This window comes from Phalacrocorax aristotelis, chromosome 14 (assembly GCF_949628215.1).
Source record: "Phalacrocorax aristotelis chromosome 14, bGulAri2.1, whole genome shotgun sequence".
NCBI lineage: Eukaryota > Metazoa > Chordata > Aves > Suliformes > Phalacrocoracidae > Phalacrocorax > Phalacrocorax aristotelis.
In genome coordinates this window covers 2,318,432-2,343,446 of record NC_134289.1, presented here as the reverse complement: position 1 = coordinate 2,343,446, position 25,015 = coordinate 2,318,432, and the positions used below count along the sequence as shown (strand labels likewise).

The 25,015-nt window shown below is 42.3% G+C and overlaps 1 protein-coding gene across 12 annotated transcripts in view; it reads left to right on the top strand.

Annotated features, from left to right (window-relative positions):
- Positions 1-25,015, top strand: part of SGMS1 (sphingomyelin synthase 1) — a 98,773-nt gene that overhangs the window by 15,695 nt on the left and 58,063 nt on the right. For 9 of the 12 annotated variants that reach the window (XM_075109587.1, XM_075109583.1, XM_075109584.1 and 6 more), the window contains exon 2: positions 12,351-12,469. The gene's annotated coding sequence lies outside the window, so the exon portion shown is untranslated. Of the gene's footprint in view, positions 1-10,573; positions 10,725-12,350; positions 12,470-25,015 lie in introns of those variants that run through there. The other 3 variants (XM_075109586.1, XM_075109590.1, XM_075109589.1) reach the window with 2 other exon arrangements.

Sequence of the window (25,015 nt, the reverse complement as noted above, 5' to 3'; positions counted from 1 at the left end):
TTCCCTTAGGCAGAACTTGCTGCCCAAGTCTTGCTACATAGCTCTGTTGCTTTGATGCATACCTGTGGTGTATGTTTGCAGTGCTGTAAGTTTCTTAACTGTAGGGAAGCGTTGTGTGTAAGAAGGGAGCAGGCCCCTTCTGGAGGATCACTTTGTCTGCAGATCTAAACTAAATGTTGTGAGCTTAAAATGGAGATCTGTTCTGTGTTGCATGCTTCAGTACCTTTCTGACCTTTGGATTCTCCCCAGAGCTAAGTTTTTTTACTACCTTTGTTTGACTCACGTAACTTATAGTTATAAAAGAGCTTCACTAACTTCTAAAGTATCATACTGGAGGTTTCCTTGCTGAACCACTGCTCAGCAGTCACCTGCTCAATATCCCGTGTCTTCCTCTTCCATACCCGACCCAGCTTCTTCCTATTAAGCAAGAGGCAAAAAAGCAGCATTTGATCTAGTTCGCAAGGACAGTGACGGGCTCTTTGTAAGCAGCTTGTGACTGCGGGGAAACCGCATGTGAAGGTGACATCAGTGTGACAGTATAAATTTTGCCACCGTGACTCTAAATGCTGAATGTGAGTTGAAGGTGTAGCTAGTGTAACTAAATGTGAAATGGAAATATCTCGTTCTTGGCATTTCCAAGTTTGTTTTCAGCTGTTTTGCCTGTGCCCATCCTTTCTTTCCCTCCTGCATCAGATGTTATAACCTAAAAATAAAATGTGTTGTGCAGAGGAATGGGAAAATGAGATAGCATGACAGATTTCAGCTTTCATTACCTTTGCACTGGTGTTTGCCCTGTGCTGAGGGGCTTTCTTCTGGTCAGTGAAATCAGTCTAGGTCAGAGTGGTGCAGACTGTTCATCGTGCACCTGAGCCTGAGCTAATGCTCATTTGCTCTCTGGCCTGTAATTAATTCAGACCCCCAATAACAAGAGGATTGAAGAAGGCAGAAGGTTGTTGTAATTTTTGAGGTGAGCATAACCTTTGTATACCTGAAAGTGAAGGGAATAGATTTATTTTCTGTGCCGCTGTCTTCTGGAGTGACTTGAAAACGTCTCGTGGTGAAGAAGTATTACGCCACTAGCTTAAACCACTGTTAGGGCACTGGCAATGGTTGTTTGGTCTGTCTGTGGTAGACCAAGGAGTTAACTGGGCTAAATGGGATAGCTGTGCTATTTTCCAAGTGTTTGGAGAAGAATTTGAGTGGACAGGAAGGCTGAAGGTTGCTTTTATAATCCAACCTTTTTGTCTACTTTGGTATTGATATGTAGATTCAATGGTACAAGGCAACTCTGCTTATTGCTCATTGTACTGACTGGCAGCAAAGACTAAAATCTCTATGGCTTTTAGTTTGACACACTTGAAACTTGCTACAGCACAGGTGCCATTTGCATGCCTACTTACGTGTAGTTCAGAATTAGGCTTTCTTTCCCAGCAGGTTTGTAAAGCATGTAACTTTGGAGAAAGAGAGATCTCCTTTTTAAAGATTGCAGGGGTCTTCTGAAACCTGGAGGTGCTGCGTGATCCTTTTGGTATATTAGAAGCCTGCCTTTCTACCCCTCCTGTGCTTTCAAAGGTGTAGAGTACAGGGTTTGGTTTTTTATTTTGATTTTTAAATTTTCCCATTAAGCTAAAACTTGAAAACCTTGTGTGACTTGCTGCTTTTGTTGTTTGTACACAGGAAGTACTATAGATGTTTTTGTATGTTGCAGTTAAGCAAACTAGCTAATTTTGGCACTTAATATGCCCCGTGTTTTCTACTTTTCTCCCTGGTGTAAGAAAAAAAACTGAAAAATGAAGTCTGTTTGGTTTTATTGTAGTGTTGTTGTGATGTGCTCTTGGTCTTGCAGATCGTTCAATACTAAGCAATAATGCACTCTTCGGCTTTCTAGAGCAAGACTGAAATTACCTGTGCTCTCACATAAAAGCTGTGATTATTTATGCAGGCTGGTGCCAGGGACCCCATCAGGGACCCATAATAAGCTTGCTAGCTTTTGCTTAAACTCTTAAGCCTCGTCTAGTATTCTTGTATTTAAGTGTTTCACAAGACTAGTACTGAAAAAGTCTTGTAGGGCTGAAGGAGGGTGAGTATCAAGTTGACCTAAGTTTATTGCAGCTTACTTTCTTTGGGGTTTTTTTGGTATATTGGATTGTCTGGGTTTCACTACTTGCAGTTCCTGTTTGTCTGAGGTCTCTGACCACACCAGGCTAATTCCAGCTTGTAAGGCACTATGAGTAAGAGCTATGTGAAGGTCTGTGTGTTTTTGTAGTACCTTATGAGGAAACGGCTTATCAAATTCGAGGGCTTCTTTTTCTGCATATACATTTTTGGTAAGGTCAAAACTTCGTTTCATTGCCCAGGTGCTGTATAGGATCCCCTAGTGTTTTTTAACATAAAAATATAGAAGTATGTAGTATTACCTTGCTGTAAACTTGTATATAGTGACATGTACCTGCTCAAGCAGGGGGGGTTGGACGAGATGATCTTCAGAGGTCCCTTCCAACCCCTGCCATTCTGTGATTAACAGAGCAGGAAAACATTTCCTTACCTGCCAGATCACTGTTTTAAAAGCTTCACTTTTTTTTTCCTGTTCATAAATGGTTAATTCTACATTTGTAGTGTAGCTTTAGGTAAGTCCGTTGATCGATTAGGCAGTTTGTGGAAGAGAGGAGCTGGTACAGAACCAGCTTGTGGTTGGGAATTCCCTGGCAGGGGCAAACAGCAAAACCACAACCCAAGAAAAGCATGTACCTGGAGCTATGGGATGGGGAGACTGCAGAGCCAGATAAGGAAAATGCACTAATGAGTAAGCTACCACAGAGCCAGTATAGTGGGACAGGAGGTAACTGTCTCCTGGCCCCTCCTTTTTATCCCCCCCCCCCCCCCCCCCCTTCCAGCTGGGTATCCAGGCCTTAGCAAGAGGGTAGAGCATATCTGATTTAGCCTTTGCTGCTATACTAAAACAGGGACTGGGAATCAAATATGTTGAGAGCATGTCTTTAAATGAGAAGAGCTTTGAGCTGGAAAAGGAGATGATGCTTTGCTGCTTTTAAATGATAACATTCTTAATAGTCCTGTCTTCCAGTTCTGTGCCCCGGGGATAACTAAGCTGTGCTGAATTGTAAGTGTTGTTTGAAAATCTCCACTGTTAACTGTCATGCTTCGGCCTCTGGTGACAGATGTGGTTAATTCCTCTTGTCTTAAATAACAGCCTAACAAACCTGCTTTGGCCAGAGTTTTATTTTTAAGGTGGGTATGACTACTGTAAGACTCAGTGTAGCAGGCAAGCTGCTGGCTAGTTGGATTTTGCTATGGCAAGTTAAATTGCGGACCAGGCTGCAGGGAAACTCCCTTTACTCTTATAGTGGTTTTCCAGAGCCCGCTTACTGGGGAAGACCCTGTAAATTTTGGTTTACCCTGTGCACATCAAGTTTTTTCTACTGATTAATACTATGATCTGCTCTGAACAAAGTGAGCAATAGGGAAATGGCACCCCTCCTTTGTCCTCTGCTTGTTCTGACCCTTGCTATAACCCTTTTTAGCGTATTAAGAGCATTACACTTTGCTTTTTGTTTGTAGTTTTGCTTTAGCAAAATAGTCTTTTATAGCTGTAAAGCATTAAGGAAGAAAGTTTCTGTCAGTATCTGTGGGAGTTGCAGTTCTCTACTGTGCAAATGCTGAAATCTGTCTTGCTTTATTTCTTGGAGCTCAAATATTTTTGGATAAATGAAGCACTTCACATACTGTATAAACTGCTTTCAGGCAACCTTTTCACCCTCAGATTGGAATGCAGCCACTGTGAATGTTGCAGTGTGAACAAGGACCTCTAACTTGGTTGAGGGCCAGGAGTGGGATCTAGCTGGGCAACATGTCTTATCTAAATATTAATTTTGATCAGTGTATCACACTCCAAACCATTTATTGTATGAAAAATGACTGGCATCATAACTGGATTCATTTTTATTTATGGAACAGTTTACAGTAGTTTTTTTTCCCCAAAATTGTCACTGAATATTACCGCGTAGTAAGTAGGAGCAGCTAGAAATGCATTTGAGGATTGTTGGCTTAACACCAGCCCAATCAGGTTCCACTGCAGAAAAACAGACCGCAAGTGATGGCAGAAATGCAGTTGGTAAGCGGATCTGGTACGTATGGTTTAACATTGACACGAGCAGGTGTGCATTCTCCTGCTGTTAGCCAGTGGCATTGTCACTTGTTGTTCAGGCAGTGCCATGCTCAGCTCTGTCATCTCTTGGAATGGTTGCTGCTCAGTCCTCTTATTCTGTAGGCTGTTTAAATACTGAAGGAAATATGAAGCATGTTGTTGACATTTGTTGAACATTGCCAGCAGCATTAGAGGCCACAGGGATCAGCTTTTTGGGATATTGAGATACTTTGGCTTTGCCAGAAATGATGCCTCACAAGAAAGAATGTAAAAATCAGTATTTCTGTCACTTTTCATGCTTGAAAAATCTTAGTACAGCATCTTAGGAATCATGGAGGAACCTATTGAGATAAAGTCTATTTCTGTATAAGTTTTCATGCAGAGGAAAGGCACACTTCTGGCATTTGTTATTTCACAGTAAAGGTTTTCTAAAACATTTCCCATGTGTTCTTAGAGAAGAGTGTTCTCAACCTGTGGATTTTCACCTGGCTTCTGTTTATGAGAAAGAGCTGAGGGAGGAAACCTGACAGTTTGTGACAACTTAAAAGTTAGATAGTAGTGTAAACATACCTGCTTGAATCTGTAAGTAGCCTGGAAGCCACAAACAAGGATTTCTTTCCGGCCCATCTGTGTGGGCATGGGATGCAGCAGTAACTGGAATTGCAAGGAACGGGCAGCAGCATGTAGACTCCCCTCTCCACACAGTGACAGATGTGTTGGACTCCTTGCCAGATAATGATATGGATGCAAAGAGTTTAAATGGGATCGTGTTTGTCGGGGCGTGGTGGGGTGCTGGGCAGATATTTGGATGAGGGACTCCCCGAGGGTTACTAAATACAGGCTCAGGAGGCTCCTGGAGCTGGAGTTAGTCAAAGCCTCAGGCAGAGCATTATCTGACAGAGAGCATGATGTTTAGCTGCTCTTACATGTTGATTCAGCTGATGTAGCAGAACAGCAATCAGGTGTGGGGTTGTTTTGGATGGTGTTGTGTGGTTTTTATTTTTTTTTTTTTGCATGGTGTTATCATTAAAATAAAAGCCATGAAGCTTGGGGTGACTGAATTTAAGGGTTGTAATAATGGATGCAGATGCCAAACTTTTAGTTGTGTAATGGCACCACTGAAGGGGACCTCTGCGAAAAATAATAGTCACTGATCTTGGGTATGCTGGCTTCAGCCCAGAGGTGCTGCAAGAAAGATACTTTCTGTTTTTCCATTTTACAGCCCTTCTTTGATTAAGTTTTCCTGGGCACTAAGGTGAATTGAAAAGGAGGTTAAAATGGGACAGTTGCCCAAGCATTGCATAATATGGCAGTTCTGATATCAGTATAATTATCTTGCAAATCTTTGGTTTAGAGGAGGCCCACGTACAAAGTATGGAATGAAATTTCAAGAGCTTCAAGAGGCTTAAAGAAGCTTTCTTCATAAATTTCAGTGTTGCTAACAGCACATTTTTGTATACTCAAAAGGTCTTTAACTGCTGCAGTAATGCAGGGAAAGCTCATTGGGCACATTGTGAATGTATTTGCCAGATGAGCAGAGAACGTATTTAGGGTGGGGGTTTTTTTTTTTTTTTAATTTCCACTTCATTGGAGGTCTTGGTGTGCTTCATGAAGCAGGTTGTTTTTAGCTTACTTGCAAAGCTTGAGCAACAAACACCAAACTTGGCAGCACGCCTCTCCAGCTGGCCTGCTAAGTATCCCCTGACCTCCCTGCCCAGGAGAAATGTTGGCATCCACTGGTACTTCTGGAATTTGATGCACTCCATGCAATGCACTGCATGTCCTCAGAGGAGCAGCGAGGCCAGAGTGAGCTGCTGTGTGCCTGTGACGCAGGGTGGCTGACAAAGGAGGCATTCAGTCACCAGCGGAGGATCATGTTCCAGAAGTGAATCTGAACTAATGCTCTTAGCCCGGCTGGAGCTGAAAAAGCACACAACAGATGTGGTGTTGTGCCCTGCTTACTTGCCTCAATCTCTCCAGACTGCACAGTCTGCCTGTGACCCTGTCTCTTCATTCTGCCCATCCTTTTGAGATCAGCACGTAAATGTGCCAGCATCCAGCCTGGTCCCCCTTTCTTCCCAAGCCATCGTCACCACTACTCTGCAGGTACTATATTGTCCAACTAGTGAAGTCTCAAACTTGTATTGTTCCCATATTAAAAGCTGAAAAATCTAAGTATGAGAAATACAATTTCTCAACTCTCTGGTCAGTGAAGCATTCACCTCCTTTTGCCAAACCAGTTATTCCGATCTGTTGCTTAGTAATAGCTTTGCACTAGCTGTTACTTTTTAAAGATGCTTGCAAAGGTGGAATATGTCTAAGGGCCTGTTGTTTCAAAGTAGTTGCAATATGGGAAGGACTAAGTTAAACTGCTGTGGTTTGTTCCTGAGTCAGTAGATAACAGGAAAGCTTTTGGGTCTGAAGTCATGTATTTAAATATAATGTGAATTCTGACATGTGATGTTGCTTGCAGGCCAAGGTGAACCATTTCTGTCTCCATCTCTTTAGCAGAAGCATGTAGACCATGCTTGTCACGGAGTCCTTAGCTTTTGTCTCATTCTCCTCCAGCTCCGGTAAAGCCAGAATAGGTACCAATCGATGGAAAATGATCCATAAGATGCCAAACAACTGTTTGATTGGTAAAAATAAGCAGTACCATAAGCAATTTGAAGTAGTTCCAAGTGGCGGCAGAAGGCAGGAAACTTCACTCATGTTATTGTCTGTTCCAAGAGCAGCAGTGAGCTCCATAACTCCTAACCGGCATTCCTTATCTCTAACATGTCTGCATAATGAACTCACATACAAAAGGTCACGAGCTCAAGGGAAGGCTTGTCATTTTCTAGTTGCTTTTCGGGAAGAGGCATGTGACCTGTTATAAGTAGGTTTACTGATTGCAAGTTGAGGAAACCCTTGGTGGGTTTGCCAGTAATCAAGGAGCGTGTGTTTCAGAAGCAGATATTGCAGCAGACAGCATTGCATTCAAAAAGATTTTGTAACAGTATACCTTGAAATTATTATCAAGCTGAACCTTTCAGGAAAGTCCTTCTAATAGAGACGTGTGTGTGTATCTGCTAAGTGGACTGCTAGTGGGAGCTGTATGTAGTGGAAATGTCATCCAAATAGTGATCCAGAAAATATGATCTGTCTGAATAATCAGACCTCAGATTTTATAACCTGGGGAAATTATCTAGATAGGTCTGAGTGCGAATATCCCCAAAATGACCTAACTATGAGTTAGTTGCACTGTGTTTCATTTTATTAATGTCTTCCAACCTAACAATAACTTGCTTTTTTGAACTAGTGTTACCTTTTTATCTTCAAAGTGTTTTCAGGTGAATCTGGGAAATTTTGAGCTTCTCACCCTGTGGGGACAGTTGAAAATATCAGTATGTACCAAGTAAATTCTCAGTGTCCTGGAATCCACCTAGTGTAAAGATTTCCACGTGTCTGTGGGGCAGTTGGCACCTGAGTGATAAGGAGACTCACAGCAATGTTGAGGCCAGATTTGTGGAAAGGAGTGTGTTGTGTGAGGTGTTTTTTGGAAGGCTGAACAACAAGAAGGTAGGGAGGAGGCATGAGAGGGGAATGATTATTTTGGAAATAGGAAAAGAGGCCATCTTTGGTTAATGGGATGACTATTTCTTGCATATTTGTGTGTTAGATCTGTTATGACAGGACCTAAAAATAAATCCAGGCAACAGGCAAAAGGGGATCTTGGGTCTGGTTATTAATGGACGCGAATTCCCCCTTTGTTATATTTCCTCCTCTCTCTGCCACAGTTATTTAGTAAGAGACCTCAAAAGTTTGTTTTCTTAACTGGTGCTCATGCAGTCCTTTTCCTCCCCCATGCTTCCAAAAATTATACTTTACCTTATTTACAGCAAAAAATGGAAATCAAGACTTGGTGGTGTATGGCTGGCTTTGTACCAGCTAGTGCAGAAAGTACACAGATGTCTTAGGTATGAGACTGAGCACAGTTGTGTACTTCCATGACAAAACAACAAATTTTAGTAGTTGCTTGTTGCAAACGGTATCTCTCATTTGTTACTGAAGTCTTCTGAGCTTCTTCCCATCAGTTTTGTTCCCAGTCCCCTGCTTGGGAGGCTGGAAAAACTAAACAAAGGTAATCCCATGAATAAATCTTGCTAATTCACATAATGATGTTGCTGCCAGTCATATCAACAGTTTTCTCAGGGCTTTGGGACATCAGGAATGAGTGAGTTTGCAGTGTGTGAGCTGTTTTGCTACCATCTTTCCATAGAAGAAAGGTGAAGGGGATGTTTCTGGGCTGCCAACCTTAGTGCTTCACCAAGCACTGATTAAATATGTGGTGTGTCTGGCAGGGGGGAATTTTCTCTAAATCTTCCTAATACGGAATTGGGAGCTAAAAATCTTCTGCTTAGAAGACAAAAATGTAAAAGGGAAGTTACCTTAAAATATAATAGCAAAAGCTGGGTATGGGGGGAAGTAGTATTTAGATAATAGTTCCCTACTGCAGATCTGTCTACATAAAACAAATGAGGATCATTCCTTTCTTGCATACCCTTTCATTGGGAGTGAGCCTACATTACCATTAGCTCTATGACTTTATTGTCTCCGCACTCTTCCTGCAGAGGCAAACAACTGTAGATTAGGAGCAATTTGCAAAATAGTTCAGTGATTAGCATGCCTTTGGAGATGTCTTCTGTGTAAGAGTGGCACCACAAATTTTACTGGCTTCCTATGGTCAAAAAATTAGCTGTGAGGAGGATTAAAATGACATCTTGGATGTAGGCTAAACATTCTCTCAAAATCCCTTATGTTGTCTTTTAAATCAATTAATTTGTCTTCTGTAATTCACAAGCATACTGAGCTGGCGAACTCAAGCGAGTGATCTATTTAGACTGAATTTCTCCAGTGTATTTTAAGGAGTGCTTTAGCCTGTCTGGCAAAGAAGAAGCAAAGACACCAGTGAAATGTGGAAATATGCCTGCCTTCCTGTGCTAGGATGTAAAATGAAAATGCTGCTCTAATCATGGAGGTGCCTTTTCTAAGTAGCAGTCGGTAGCTGGTTAATCCAGCCTTTGCAGAGATGCCTGATCCCCTTATGTTGGTTAAGAAAGTAAGACACCAGCCTGCTCTTACTCCTTTTGTAATGACGCTGCTTGCATATATGTGTTAAGTGGGGAGGAAAAGAGGAAGAGGAGAATCCCTAACTCCAAAGCTTCATGTCTGTGCTTTGCAGGCACAGCTGATGCACAGCACAAGGAGACGTTTTTACTTATTTGCTCTTTCTGGAAATCCTGCAGGTTTCCGCAAGCTGTAGTCTATTTAAATGCATCAGTCAGAGATGGGGCATCAACTCTAAGCCTATTCTAAGCTTGAGACTCTGGTGGTTACGATGTATCAGGTCAGGAGGTGTAAAATGGAGCCTGTATTCTGAATAAGCTAGTGGTGAGAGAGTGTTTGGGTGCTGTTGAGAATGAGTGGTAGTTCTTAGCTATCTTGTGGTAAGGAGAACAAGACCGGCAAGTAACTTCAGAAATTAATCTTTATAGCATCAAAACCATCAGAATTGCTTCTCAGGTGCTTCTGCATTATAGAAATGCTGTGGATGTTAGAGCAAGTGGTACCACAGGCAGAGCTGAATGTTATCGTGTTATATACTAAAATAGAAGTGGGCTTCTCTTGTGCTGTTATGGCTTGCTATTGCTTAGCAACTCTAGAAATTGAACTACTTCCGTGAAGATATTAAAATGCAATTTAAAGAGAATGGGCCCTGAACTTGGCAGTCTGTACCCCAGCGGAGCAGGAGCCACTGTTGTGCAAATGGAAGGGCTTTCCTGTGGGGGAAGGAGCAGAGGATGGAGGAGTTTGGTATACAGGCTAATTGATTTAGGTAAGACAGACCTTTTATTTTCTGAAAAGTACATTAAAAAATGTTGGAGTTTTCCAAAAAATACCATGAAGGTCCACGTGTGCCTCAAGAAAGATGGGAATGAGCTCTAATCAAACCTTGCTGTACAGTTCTGCTATCAGTGTAACTTTGGTAGTAAATGAAGCTAACTGTTGGTGTGAATTGCTTCTACTTTCTTCTGACTGGCTCAGAAATAATTCTTTATATGGCAGAAAATGTGTACTTACAGGGTCTGTATGGATTTATACTGGAGAGGAAGAGGCTACAGCTGTTATCGAGTATCTTGGGAGCACTTGTAGTGCTCAGCAGCACATGCTGATTCATGACTTGCTCATTGAAAATGTGTGTTTACATTTGAGTGCCAGTTTATGCTCTGTCGTCTCTTGGATCAGGGAGGGATCTGTCCCTTCATAGAAGACTGGATATGCAGAGTTTGGAGCTTTCCCTATGGATGTGGGGAGGGGTAGGGAGGTTAGCTTTCTTGTGGGTCATGGGGATGCTGCTTCCAGCAGACGGGTGGCTGTTTCGGCTTTGTAAAGCTTAGCAGATGAGTGAGTGCCTGTGAGCAGAGATAGCATGATCTGTTTGGGAGGATGGCTGTTCTTACGAGATAAGAGTGCAGTTACTCATGGAAACAGGGCCTTCCTCCTAACTGAAGATGTGCTGGTGAGTGTTCATGGGATGGATAACTCGTCCTATGTTTTGTAAACATTAGCTCTTATTACAACAATCCTACAGCAAACAGGGCAGGATAGGAAGGCTTTTACTGAGCAGCTCTGACACTGGCAGCACACCATGCTCTATCCAGATGGACAAAAGCCATTTGACTTCCTGCCTGTTACATAGAGGAGTCTTCTGGCTGCTGGAGGCTCTGGGTGGGTGTTTGGAGGCAGGGGTGCCTCATGGCGCCCTCCCTGAAGCACTGTCATGGGGCAAGAATGCAGTGTAAAACCCAAATGCAAATTTGCAAGTAATCCTAAACGTAGCTAAGTAGGAGTCCAAGAAAGCAGAATTGCCGTGCCACAGGCTGTTTGCTTCCCAGTAGTCAGTTACTTGGATTTGTTTCTGCTTCAGCAAGCAGAATTTTACTCCCCCACCCCCCAACTAGTATTTGAATGGAAATATATGAATTGCAGTTTTCTAAGTAATGTGAATGGACCAGGGAGACAATCTGGTTTTCCCTTATCTGAAAGTTTAATTGAAATAGCCTTGCAGAGCCCCATGTGAAGAGGCTGGTTCTCTTCTGAATCTCCCCTGTGACTTTGTCTCCCTTAAGCTGGGGGGGTTGGATGAAGACTCTGTTTGCTTCCCAGCTGTGGGGCTGAGTGGTTTGTCTACCACTGCCAGCTCCAACATTTGGCTTTGCAAAAGGTAGGTAACAGGGATGGAGAGAAGCCTGTTACCTGGGTGCTGCCTCTTGAGGATTTTGGTCACATGCAATTAGATTTTTACGTTTTGGTTTTGCTTCGTTGCAAGTGTTTCCTCTGTCTTGTAAGTGATCTTGTTTATCTTGAAGACTGGCAGAAAAGGCTTTCAGCCTTTCTCTTTTGCTCCCCCTGCATCAGCTTATTAGTCAGCAAAACCTGTTATCCTGTGTGGTGCCTGGTTCAGAGCCTGGATGACTTTACGCACTCCATTCAAAGAAAACATTGAGATTTACTTCTTTAGTGTGTGCTCCAAGCAGCAATATGTATCCCAAGGGTTGTTCTGCCTGCTTGCTCTTTTAGTTACAGAAAAGGTGCTCTGGGCATTGCTGGAACTGGTATGACAGAGATTCCCATGATGTTGGGAGTAGACAGCTTCTGGTCTATGGTGCCCCTGGCCCAAACCAGGTGGTCACTGGCCCATTTCTGGCAGTTCTGTTTCCTGTGCTGTTCTGGGAGTGGTGGTCTCATCCAAACCACTCTTGCCTGGTGCAGGCTGGGAGGAAAATGAGCGTACATCCAAGATACGCTCCTGCAGGAAGGCTGGTGCATGTGGAAAGTAGTGGATCTGCTTTCCATGGAATGCCACAAAGTGGATGAAGAAGCACTCCAGGCCTCCTTCAGATCCAATGAAAGCTGCTTATAGGCCTTATTTTGATACAGGGATCTTGTCTCTTTCTGTGTCCTTTGGAAATACTATTCTTAAAATGCAGCTGTCCATGTTAGCACAGTCTTTTCTGTATATCCCAGTTATTGGTAGACCTTGAGGTTATCTTCACACTGTAATAACTCCTAATATTTTAATAGAAGGCTTGCTGTTAGCTCTGCTTCTTAATATATAATAGTGTGTGTTGTTTTTTTTTAATAGTGACTCTTATGACTACGTGAGAAGCAGCCAGCAGCAGGTCTTCTGAGTTTTGACTCTCGTATTCATAGTGAGCTTTTAACCTGATGAATCGAGTGCTCTGGGTAGAGAAGCAATTTCAGGTAAGTAAATTAATTTTGCGTTTTCAATCGTGTGTTTGAGTGGTATGTTTTTTCAATACTTAGTTTACTGTAAACTGATATTAAATGTGACCTGAATTTGGATAAGTTTGTGTTTTGGACTTGCGTGGGCAGATATCCATTTTGCTTTGGATTAATCATTTTTTGCGTGTTTGCCAATGGCAGTATTCAGCACTGGCAGCAGTCAGTGGTCCTCACTTGTGTATTAGCATAGTCTGACTTAATGTCCTACAGCTGCGTGGCACCATTTCTTTTGGCACCTGTACTGCCTGGTTTCTTTAAGTGAGGCTTTCATTTAAAAGCATGGTTTAGCAGAAAATATGATGATCCCCTCCATTTTCTGTTAGCTTAGCTGTTGCTTGTGCCAGCCTGGCACTCTCTTCATTCAAGAAAAACAATTTACATGGTCTAACTCCAGTACTAAATTGGATGTTTTTAGGAAGAGGCAACCGAAAGATCACTTAGACCGGTCCTTTTTCCTGCTTCCAGGCAAGGAGAACTAAGAGCAAAACTTGAAGTTTTGGAGCATTTACATACAACCTACATCTTTTCTACTTACAAGATCTTTGCCCTTCTGGCTGTAGAAACTGGAGTGAAATATTGGGTAGACAACCAGACTGGTGGCTGGAATATCTGGTTTCTGTTCCCAGTCCTGGCTTTGATGTAGATGAAGGACCTGCAAGGAGAAAATAAATGGGGCGTATGCCCTTTCTTGCTGCTTGTAGTTATGTTTTTGTGTTTTAATAATCCTTCGAAGCTGGGCAAGGGTTTGCTAAAAGGCATTTTTAAAGATTTTTGTGGTTTTGTTGGGTTTGATCTGTGCTGGAAAGCTCCATGCCTGATTTCAAAGCTAGAGGGGGAGGTGTCATAAGAACAGAAAATAAAAGCGGAGCTATTGGGCTAGAGATTTTAAGAGAGTCTGTTTTTAAAATTGTTATTTGTTTGTGTGTAACCTGAGTGACTAGCACAGTGAATGAGCCAAGTCTTTCCTGCCTTCCGTTCTTAGTTGGGAAAGCTGCTGCCTTTTCTTCCGTGTTCTTGAATATTAGTGAGGCTAAACTGGGTGATTCTGAGAGGTCATGATGAGGGAGAGAACAGAAAAGCAGCTTTCAGTTGTGATTCTTTCTAATGCAGTTATAATTCTTCCTGCGGATGCCCTGAGCAAATGTGGTTTGGGGAAAGTTGGTTTTAGCCGCTTTCCTACAGGTGTCACAGTACTGCATGCCTCTAAATCTCAAGTGTTGCACAATTAAGGTGTTGAGTAGCACTTTCACAGATACTATAAAAAAAAATCATCGATAATCAGAAATATTGAGAAAAATACCGTGACTAAACATCAATGCTTCTGAAATTCAGGGAACTGATTTTTTTTGTGTGCGTGCCGCATGTAAGGTGAATTGTTATGAGCAGATGTTAATTTTGCGGTTGCTGCTTTCTGAAAGCTGGCATCTATGTGATTGTTGTTCTGGTCAAACTGTAATGTCTAGGCTTGTTTTCATCAGTCATTAAAAACTCCTATTTTCTCCACTCTCCTTCCACTCTATGAATATTAAGAGTGGAAGACACTTTCACCAGACACCAGAAGCTTATGTCACTGTATTGATTCAACTTTTGTTTCCCCTGGGTCCAATACACAGAGGTTATCAATAACGTAGTAGTCTATTACTTGAAGTTTAATGCAGATTTAATTGGGGTTGAACATCAGCAGGTACAGTGCAAGAGGTGCAGGGCTGCTTTGTTCCATGCTAAATGAAAAAGATTCAAACCAAATACTGTTGGGCGTATGGCATACCTTGTAATTTATGTGGAGACATTACCTGCAGATAGCTTGGTATCTGGGACCTCTGTTTTTTGTGTATTTGTCTCAGTGTGTGGCAACGTATGTTCCAAACTCCTGGGGTCACAAAGCATATGGATGACTTGTTGCTGAAATCTAGGGCTCTAATATAGTGGAGGATCAAGATACTACTGTCTGCTCTGTCTTAAATGGATGTGTTGTGGTTTCAGTTTTTTTGTACAAGTATTGTTTTTGTTTTTTTTAAACAAAAGGAGAACATCACTTTCCTTAATTGTTAGCTTTGCAGAACTTAAGCCTTAAAATAATCCAGGAAGCTTTTTGTTATATAAATATACTCATCTTCCAACTTGGCACTGTATGTGTTTGGTATAGCTGCTTGCTGAATTCTCTTTTAAATTCAGACTTCAGTGGCTTTGAAAGAGAAACACGATGTTACTTTTATATAGCACTTAATGATTCTGACGATGGCAGCTCTCTGGACTCAGAGAGCAAAGCAAATACACTGATTGCTGTATAATGACAGTGTAGCAGTGGCTATTTAAAGACAACAGTGTCATGTAAAGCAGTGGTTTATGGATGGCATTCAATTTCTTTATCTTTTAATAATTTTTGTTTAAGCTTGTCACTGCCAGGTATGCTTACATCTATCAAATTTAACTCCATGGGAACACAGCCTCAGCAAATGCGGAATCTTTAAAAAATATTTTTGCCTAAGTTGCTTGTTCGGAAATAAATGTGTTTGAATACAGCGAGGGCTTGGAATGGTTAAAGTTAAAATCCAGTGCAGACTACTCAGTAGTTTAACAGTCACTGAGATTTTCAGCCATCAGATTTCCTAATTAAATGGGCAACAGTTGGCTAGAGCAGATGTTTAAAAAAACGTGCAAAAACCCAACAGCACCACCCTGTGAAATGCCAAATGCATGGGAGAGGATCTCCATTAAAAGCGGTGACTGGCTTCTGGGTGTTGTCTTGTATGCGTAAAAGCACCTTTGGGGAAATCTATTAATCATGTATGTAACTGAATGTGAATTTAGAGTTTTTCTGCATCCTCTATAGGACATGAGCTCGTTGTGACACTGACTTTTTAAGTAATACCTTTGTTGCTAGGAACGCCCACGTTTGAAGTTGCGGATGACTGACTGAAGAGGTGATTTGGCAGGTTAAAGCCCAGTGCTGCCTTTATTCACCTGCATGCAATAGGCAACACCTTTTACAGCAACACCTGGCCAACCTGCTGCTGGTTTTACCCTTACTCTCTGGGGAAGCGTAGGCATCCTTCTCAGCTCCTGTTTGACCCCTCCCTGCTAATCTCCCCCTCCACCCTGACATTTTCCAGATGCATGTGAGCTGCCTGTAGAAGTGGGAATTGCAAGTGGATGTTGTAGGATCTGAATAGGTGGTTTTGGTACAAACACAGTCTACAGGTTGTGCTATAGAAGTGGGGAGGATAAAGAGTGAATCCATGCAGTCCCCTGGGAGTAACTGAATCCGGTCTGTGGTCTGATGTGCTGCTGCTGCTTCCCCCCATGTTAATGGAGCAATCATGTACCGAGAGAGGAGTGAGGAGTCCAGGGAGGGAAGTGATGGTGTAACATCTCAGGCACTTATCCAAAGCCGAAGATTTAATTGAATTCTGGAGCAGACATTGCATGTTCCCTGGGATCAGTTTGTTCGGATCGATCAGATTTGTCTCTGGTAGATTTCCTAGCCATTCCTGCTTGTTAAATAGCTTGGCTGGTTCTTGGTAAGTGGGTAGCCTAAAGCAGGTTGCTGTTGGTAGTTTTGCTCTTGTCTCCTATTTCATTTTCCCTGAGACAAGTAGCTGCTCCCCTGTTTCTTGGAAAAGGCAAAGCAAGTGCTAGCAGGAAATGGCTGCAGTTAATGAAAATAGGTTGTACCTGCTGCTGCTGAATCCTTAATCCAAAGAGGGAATCTTCCTTCTACAGATCTGTTTGTTTGTCAGCAGAATTAGCGAATGACTGTTCCTGTGTCCTGAGGCTGGCACTGACTGACCTTGAGATTGATTCATAGTTTATGGGCCCAAGTAATAGGATTTCCAATAAGGGTGTGCTCAGCAGTTTTTGCTTGTGTTCAAAGAGAAAATGGGGTTTCCATCTTGCTTTGCACCCCCTTTGCTTGTGTTCCTTTTTGCTTTGCATTAATTTTTACTACTTGGCTCTCATGTACGTGAGGTTTCAGTTAAAGCTTGAGGGCTAATGCCATCCCAGCTCCTTTCAAGTATCACATCATCTACCTGAGACATCTGGTATGGGACAGGGCACCTACAAGTACCAGACCTTTTGATAGCAACTAGCATGCTCTACTTGGGTTCAAGTGCTTGAAGAATGAATGTAAATAATACAGTTTTTATCTGAAAGGCAGTTACTGCTTTGAAGTAAGGCAGGGCTCCTTTGCAATTTTTTTTTTTGTTTCCTTTGAAGGCTGAACAGCCAATGGTAAACTCAGGGCTGCTGTGAGTGACTGTTCCTGTAGCTCTTAGCATGTAGTTAAAACATCAGCTATTATGTTGAAGTGCAAGTGTTACTTTGTGCTGAAGTCATGCTGGAAATAGTTCAAAATGTCTTATTTATTTGGATTCACAAGGGGAATGCCATCTTGCTGATCTCTAATCTTGTTTTGCTTGCTGGTTTATGTCTGTGTTCTTGGCATTCAGCAAACCTGTATTCAAACGGTGCTGAAGCATTTAATGAATCTGGGCATCCTCTTAGGCTGCAACCCAGGAGACATAGCCTCTGAGGGTGATACTTCTGGTTTTTGTACCTTTTGGGAAGCTGCATTAATCAGTTATTTTCCCCCAACTTTGGTCGTTAGATGGATCCAACAGGCTATGTTCCCATGTTGAATTAAACCCTATTAAATAGCTCTCTCTTATTGGATAAGTATTGCCTAATTCGTTCATTATTTTAATGACAGCCATAGTTGTTTAAAATTATTCCATGGTTTTGCAGTTTTATTATTCCACAGGTGATATGGTTATTGGGATTCTTGCAGATTCTTGCACAAGATGCTTTTTTCAGTTCATTTGTTAAATGTTTTTCTCTGTTCTCATAGATTTGTCTTCAAGATATATCAAAACAAAAGCGTGGTTTTTTTTTTTCCTGGCCTGCGTTCCACCTTCCTCTGATGTCCTTGTTTCCAGTGAATAGTTGAAAGGCTGTGAGCAACTGTTTTGACAGATTTCCGTGTACTACTTAGGGAGGCGAAATGTTACATCTAATATATTTTTGCTCTGTGGTGATAAACACGAAGCAAAGGATGGGTAGAGCATTTGTTATTAAAATGGTGAGGGACTTTACAGTCCCAACAGCGGATGTCTGCTCTTTCACTAGAGTCCTCTGTGACTGTCCCAACTGTTCAAATCATGTGTGCATCTAGGTTACATGTAAGCAGGCTTAAATATCATCTTGTCTAGAGCATGCTCCTACCTTTAGGGTCCTCCCTGTTCTTTTCTGCATTGTGGAGCTTCATTGCAGGTGTCTCCAGACACTGATACATTGTGACGTCCCCCAAGCTTTACTAATAATTTTGTGGAAAGCTTGTGTAAATATAGCCTTGTGAGCCCCTGAGCTATCTGGCACATCTTGAGAGGTGAGTGGCAGAAAAGGTAAGGAACATGCTTTGCACAAATGCTGTTTTTGTTATTAGGATATGTTAACTGTGCTTACAAGGTTGCTTCAGATGTTTCGTGAATGTTGTTGCTGGTCCAAATTAGACTGATGCCCTCAGCCTGATGCAGCTACTTGTGTCTGCCCCTGCCAAAGATCTGCATGGTCTATGGCTGATAGCATATCCGCCTTGCCATAGTACTGGTTTGTCAAACTTTGTCAGCCCCCAAAATAATAATCTTGCGTGAAAAGCATTTAAATGAAGCCAGCAGCAGATGCGAAATCAAACACTGTAGGCAAGGCAGAGGTAGGCTAACATGTCTGGGCATAGACAGGGACAGCATGCGTGTCTCCTGGAACCAACTGTAGCACTTGACTTGCTCTTCCTCTTGATGTTTTATTTTTACCCTGTGTTTTGGTCTTTAGTGAAGTTTCTCTGGGAAGGCAGCTGAATACCAAGAATGCAAAGGTACTGACTCCAGTTTTGCAATGACAGTTTTTACTGATCCTGTTTAAAGTCCCCGGACAGTTGATTTGGCAAACTTGCTGCTAAATGGATGATCTAATTCCCAGTGAATGCTGTGATCATACATTTCCCTAGATCACAGAGATTATTTGAAAACTGGTGTGTATTCCTCAAGCTGTCAGTTGTCTTTCAGCATCCTCATTGTGCTTTTTCATCTTTAAATGCTTGTGCTGAAGCTCAAATAAACTTACCTGTCAGCAGTTATGAGGACGTCTCTTCACATCTCCAGCTGCTCCTTAATCATAGCTGTACCTGGCAGTTTAAAAGCTGTTTACAAAGCAGATAAGGCAAGTAGCTATGTCGTAGCTGCTATTTCCCTAATGACTTTTCTCATACTCCAGTAATGTCCAGCACAAAGTTGTGTTTGTACTTTGTGAGGGTCTTGGCTGCTCAAAGCCAACGTGTTAGCTTTCTGTTCATAACCCCGAAGGAGTAGTGTGCGTCTATCGAAGCAGGACAGCTCTGGCCTGAAATCACTGCTAGCTCTGAAGTATCACCTACTGGTTAGGTGTCAGATTTGTTAGCAAGGTGTTAACATCATGGAGCCAAGGCTGGATTCTTTAAGTGCATTGACTTGCTCTGGTTTTAGAGCAATGGTTGCACTGGTAAATTCCATGCAGGATCCTGAGATACTTAATCACAAATATTATAATCACAAAACTGCAAGTGGTGCATGAAAATACACTGACTTTGCCCACTCCCTCTAGATTTTCTCAAAGCATTCTGTTGAGAAACTCTGTTTTATGATGAATAGACAGCTCCCTCATCAAATTTTAATGATGTTATCTATGGTGAATGCTATCTTAAAATTATGAGATAAAGGAGTACCACCAGGATAAAGAGCTTAAAAATTTTGTGACTCTTGGCTACATGAGGCAGGATTTAGTTTTACAGAATATATATAAGGCAGTATTTTAGCTCTTATTTACACAGCTGAAGCAGCCAGTGTGAAAGTGAGCTCATTTCTGTGTGTAGGGGGAAATACATTGTGTACTCAGCTTCACAACTCAAATGTGCCACTGTTTGCACACAGCATTGCTTAGCCAAAAGTCAAGGGGGCACCAGCAGATGGTCATTATTTGTATGTCTCCACTGTAAAGCAGTGCGTTAATTAGGAAACTTTATTCTGAGCCTCCTTCCCCTGTGCAATGAGTATTACTAACTTCTAGTTCGGACCAAAATCAAAACTTTACCTCTTAAATTAATGATTTCTGGGCTTGTCATCTTAAAATTCCAGGGAGACCAAACACAGGGTTGCTGTTACAAGTTGCTAATTCAAGAGCTCTTGTGTTGATCATCTTATGATGACATGATACCTGCAGTGCTGTGAGTTGACCAGTCTTCAATTGGTGTAGTTGGGTGCTCTGTAGTTTGGCATGATGTATGGTTGTCTTAAAAACAGTGTTTCAAGAGAAGTGCCACCCTCTGAGCATGGTGTGAGGTACCACTGCTGGCCTGGCACCAAGCTGTCAGCCTATTGCTCCTGTAACATTATGTACCACGTGTGTCAGGGTGAAAGCAAGAAAAAGGAGCTCCTCTCTGCAGTTTCTGGCACATCAGTCAGTTTTCTGCAAATTTGTCTCCCTCTGAAGGGGAAAAACAACCATGGTATAGTTTTACTGGATTTTCAGTTGTCTTGAGTATCTGCAATGACAGTAGGGAGGCCCAGAGGCTGAGATGAAAATGTGAGTAGAGCTGAGCTTGGAACAAAAAGTGTACAGGAGGAATTCAGGATAAGGGAGATTTTTGATAGCTAGAACTGTTATGACTAACACTTGTTGCTTTGGGGGAGTCAGAAAGGCTTCAAGACAAGAAGCGCCTAAACAAATTTACGAGGACATCATTTGATCTTAGAAGAAGCAGATGTACAGAACCATAAAGATATGGAACTGCAGAACGAAACACTAAACCGGAACAGACTATCCCTCAAGGACGATATATATGTAATCTCAGACCTGAGTTTGTGCGAAAGCAAAAGTTAACTAGTGGACACAGTGAGGAAGAGTATATCCTTCACCCAGAGACCCCTGACGACCACCCGGAGACACCATCAACAGGCATGCGCAAAGGACATTTGCATGTGATAGAGTTCTTGGTAAATAATGAATATGTATGTCTTTTCTCAGAAAACTAGTGAATATGTATGTAGATCTTGTATAAATTATGCAACTAATGCTGTGTGGGCACGTATATTAGGAGTGATCCCCGTGCGCCTAGCGCTGCAATAAAGAATACCTGCTTAATAGTCGTTCAGACTATTGAGTCCTCATTTTGGCTTTTCACGGCATCGGTTTCAAGGGGGAGTGGAGGGTCAGTGACCATGTGGTAACACCCTACCATCCATGGCTTTTCTGTCTGTCGCTTTGGAGAATGATTGCATATCCTTTAATACCCACCTTTGCAAACTGTCTTATTACTCTTTTCCTGTCCTCACCCTCATTTGGCTTAATTTCATGCGGTTGAGAAGTGGACATTGGAGGAAGGTGATGCTGACAGCTGAAATCTTACTATTCGAAAGAGGCAGCATGAACTCTTGCACCAAAAGATACACATTAGATACTGGTGAAACAGCCGAGACCTTTCAGGACGGTGATCCATTTGGTGAACAGTTGGACAAGGTTGCTTGGGTATTGCAAGATTTGATACCTTGTTGTAAGGAGATCTCTGTGTCAGAATCTCATGCGAGTGGGCATGTGTCTCTGTTTAGGAGTGCATACTGGGTTGGCAGAAGGGTGTCCCTGTACAGGATGAAAACTGGATGGAGAAATGATCTAGAAAGGAGTGGCTCACTGGAAAAAAGAAGGGAACAGGGGAGTAGCCTCCAGCAAAGGAGTGCTGTTTCACAGATCACATTCGTGTAACTTGAATTTTACAAGTGAGAACTCTTTTGAAAACTGGAATTCTAGGTGGAGTACCCAAGAAACCCTGTTCCTGGACCTGCTGATTTTCTTTCTTCTCAAGGTGTGGGGTGTTGGATGCTCACTTGAGTGAAAGCCCAGTTATCACAAGCAAAATTAGTCCATCCTTCCTGTGTATTCCAACCAGCATCCAAAACTGTGCAGTAGGAGTACCTGGCAGGTTGTCCCAAGAACAGCTTTATTTTTACCCCACAGTCTTCCAGTGGGTAAGTCTAAAGACTTAGAAGATTGTTTCTTTAAGTGAACTTACATAAAGAGCAAATTTTTGTCTGCGTCCTGCTGCTGCTTGCTTGTATGAGATGTATCATCCCTGCAAAACTCATGCTAAATCTGAAGTGCTTTCTCTGTGCCTTTGTAATCCCATTGTCAGTAAAATGCCTGCCTAAGGATATTTTCTTAATGTTTCTGCAGTGATTCTTCAGTTGTAGCTGGAAAATTCTTCTGTTCAGCCAGTGGTAATTTGGGGTGGAGTGAAAATGTACACTTTAAAGCAAGTCTGTATTGTCAGCCTGTGTTGGGAGGAGTTTGAGGAGTTGAAAATTGGGGGGTGGGAAATCATCTTAGTACCGGGCAGGAATTTTAGGATACAGTTCTGCCCTTTGTTATTGTGATTATTAATGACACAGGGTGTTGGGTACTCTGTTTCCACATGAAGAAAGGAAACAAGCATGTGTCAAGCATTGGTGAGGTGTCAGGAAGGAATCTGGTACATGGTGCAAGGTCAATGACATTGTAAACCAGTAATTGGTTACTAATAAAAAAGCAGGTTGTTTTTTTTTTTTCCCTGTGCACCTTGCTAGAAGTCATTTTGCTGGTACTGCATCAGGAAATAATAAATAAAGGTACCAAAGTGTGTGTGTGTGTGTATATATTATTTATTTATGTATTTTCAAAGCACAAGCATCTGGAGATGGATGTTCTACTTGTTTCATATGGAGCCCGTGGGTTCTGAATTCAGGCTTGCCAGCTCTGGATGCGAGATCCATGCTCCTGTCTCCTTCTGTCCCCTTCCTCCCTGTCTTTTGGCATCAGCACCGGCAGGGCACTGGTGCTTTTGCTCCTTCTCCAGGACTTGCTGTGATGAGGTGCCATCAGATGTGTTGTGTGCTGAGCAGCTCTTAGAGCAGGCCCGAGCAGCGGTGCAGAGTGGGGATCAATTATATGTCCAAGGAAAGGGGATGCTGCTCTGCCTCTCTGAGGAGAAATGAGGGTTGGGGGTGCTTTGGAAAAGCATGGCGAACCCTGGGCTGGGACATAGAAAAGAAGCAGGTGGTTCCCAAGCTGTGCCTGCGTGGCAGAAGGTGAGTGCTTTTGCAGAGGGAAGTGAGAGGATGGAGGAAGGCTTCCTCAAGCACAGACAGGGATGTGATTAATGCCTTGCTCAGCTGCTCTGGTTGAAATGAAGTTTTGGAAGCAGCCATTGTGAAAGACTTCCAAGGCCCTTTCCTGTCTTTAAAACCTAATATGTGTTTGTCCAACACTGGCATGATGCAAAAACATTAGTTTTGGGGGTTTGTTCTGCTCTTTGGAGGCTTTTTTTCTGAATTTGGAGATTGACTTTACAGCTATTTTCAGTGCATCAAAGTAGTGAATGTTATTGGGTGGGAGCAGAGTAACAACAAGCTACTGTAAAAAAAAAAAACAAAACAACCCAAAACAAACCACAAAACACACCACAAAAAATCCCAACCAAAACAAAAAAACCCCACCCCAACCAAACAACCAAAAATGAAACTCCATGTCTCGAATGCCAGCTGGTCCTCCATGTCCAAAAAGAAAAAGGTTCAGCAAAGGATTATGCAGGTAATCGAAGGCACAGGAGGGTAATAAACTTTGACTCTTCTGCATGGAGGAAAAATGATCGTGAGCGGAGGAAGTGAGAAGAGGAATGTTATGCAAAGCGTGAGCAGAGGATGCCTGTATCCAGGCTCTCCCCATTCAAAAAAAATAGTGTCAAATAAAACAAGGAAGCAACAAGCCTAAAACAAGGGAAAGTTTTTTTTCTTCCGGTAATGTTGTTTTTCTTTTGGTGGTACACAGTTATGCCGTGGTATTCCCTGCTGCAGAATATTTCTGAAGGTTAGAGATTCAAAGGAGGCTGGATACAACCTAGCCATGGCTATTAAAGACAGCGTCTCCTGGCTCAGGGAATGGTTATTAAAGCAGTGTTTTGAAGAAGGTGACACCATCTGTGTTAAACTTGTTGCAGAAATGTAAAACTTCATTTTATAAGTAAGTAATAAATAATACTTTGTTGTTTTCAAATGCCCTGTCATATAGATGTGTACTCACGTAGGGGCTACAAGTTGGAGTAGCAGATTAAATGTGGGATTTCTTGGCTTCTGTATTTCATATTTTTGGTAGCTAATGGGAAACAGGCACATAATGGCAAACGATTCAGGTGATAAAAAGTTGGTGTTTAAGAGCAGATTATAGCAGCAGTTGTCTTGGATGATTTGCTTTGTTACTTTACCAAAGTTTTGCAATCTGGACTAATAGGAGAGTGCTAATGGCTGGGTAGGTTGGAGTGGCAACTTGCCGGCTGGTGTCTGGGATACTGATCGGGTTACTGTGATGCATTGGAGACAGACAGGCTTCAGTATTTCCCTGCAAGCTCATTTTCCAGTGTGACGTGAAGTTTTGGGTAGAGCTGAAACTCTGGGATTGCACCATGTAAGTTACTGGGGCCGCTTGGAGGGTGAAGGTTTCTCACACTGTACATCAATCTTCACTACAGAGAGGTGGTTTGCTTGGCTGGTGTATGAAAGGACCGAATTTTCCTGTAGATTTTGGTCCTCAGCAGCATGTGGGTATTAGGAGGCTTTGGGAGGTGGAGAAGGATGGAGGTGGAATAATGTCCTTCGAATCAGAGCTGTTTTGACATGCTAGAAAGAAATTGCCAGCTGTGAAAAGGTGGTGGTGGTGGAAATCAAACATTGAACCGCTGTATGATTTTCTGTAGAGAAGAAACACTTGGAGCAGGAGATGTTCAAAAACTTATACTGGACTTGAGTGGGGTAAAAATCAAAGTATAGGTAAGCGTGTGGTGGGGTCAGCTCACGTGCCACACACACACAGGGCAGCTTTGCAGCGGTGCGCTGCTGAACAGTGATACCTTGAAAATGAAAAGAGAGTCTTGGTTCAGTGGGCTTCATTCCAAGACATGGATTGGGTGACCTCCATGATAACTTTGAGAGTAAATTCAAAGTGATTTATTCCTCTTCTGATCTTTCTTCAACTCTGACTGCTCGTGTCTATTGCTGTGAAGTGGCTGCCTCTGTATTTATGAGCAAGGTGGAAACTACTGACCTGCTCTGCTGCCTCTGAAAGGTAAGCAGTGGCTCTTACTGAAAATAGGGTAGTATTTCTGAACGTGCTTGGACTAAATTTATTGTAAGGAACCAAAAATTGTAGATGATGACTGTTGGAAGGGAAAGCATACATTTATTGCACAATGGCAAAAGACTTACAGGCAGATAGTTTGGTTTATAGATAAATATTGCTTGCCTGCATTTCCATAGTCATAAGCAGTTAGCAAATTGGATATAAAAGCCTACACTTTGCTATAATCTAGAGACCTTTTTACATATTTTTTTTTTTTCCTATCCCATCTGCTGAGTTCTTCACTCATGGCTGAGATACGTCACGTGGTGCCAA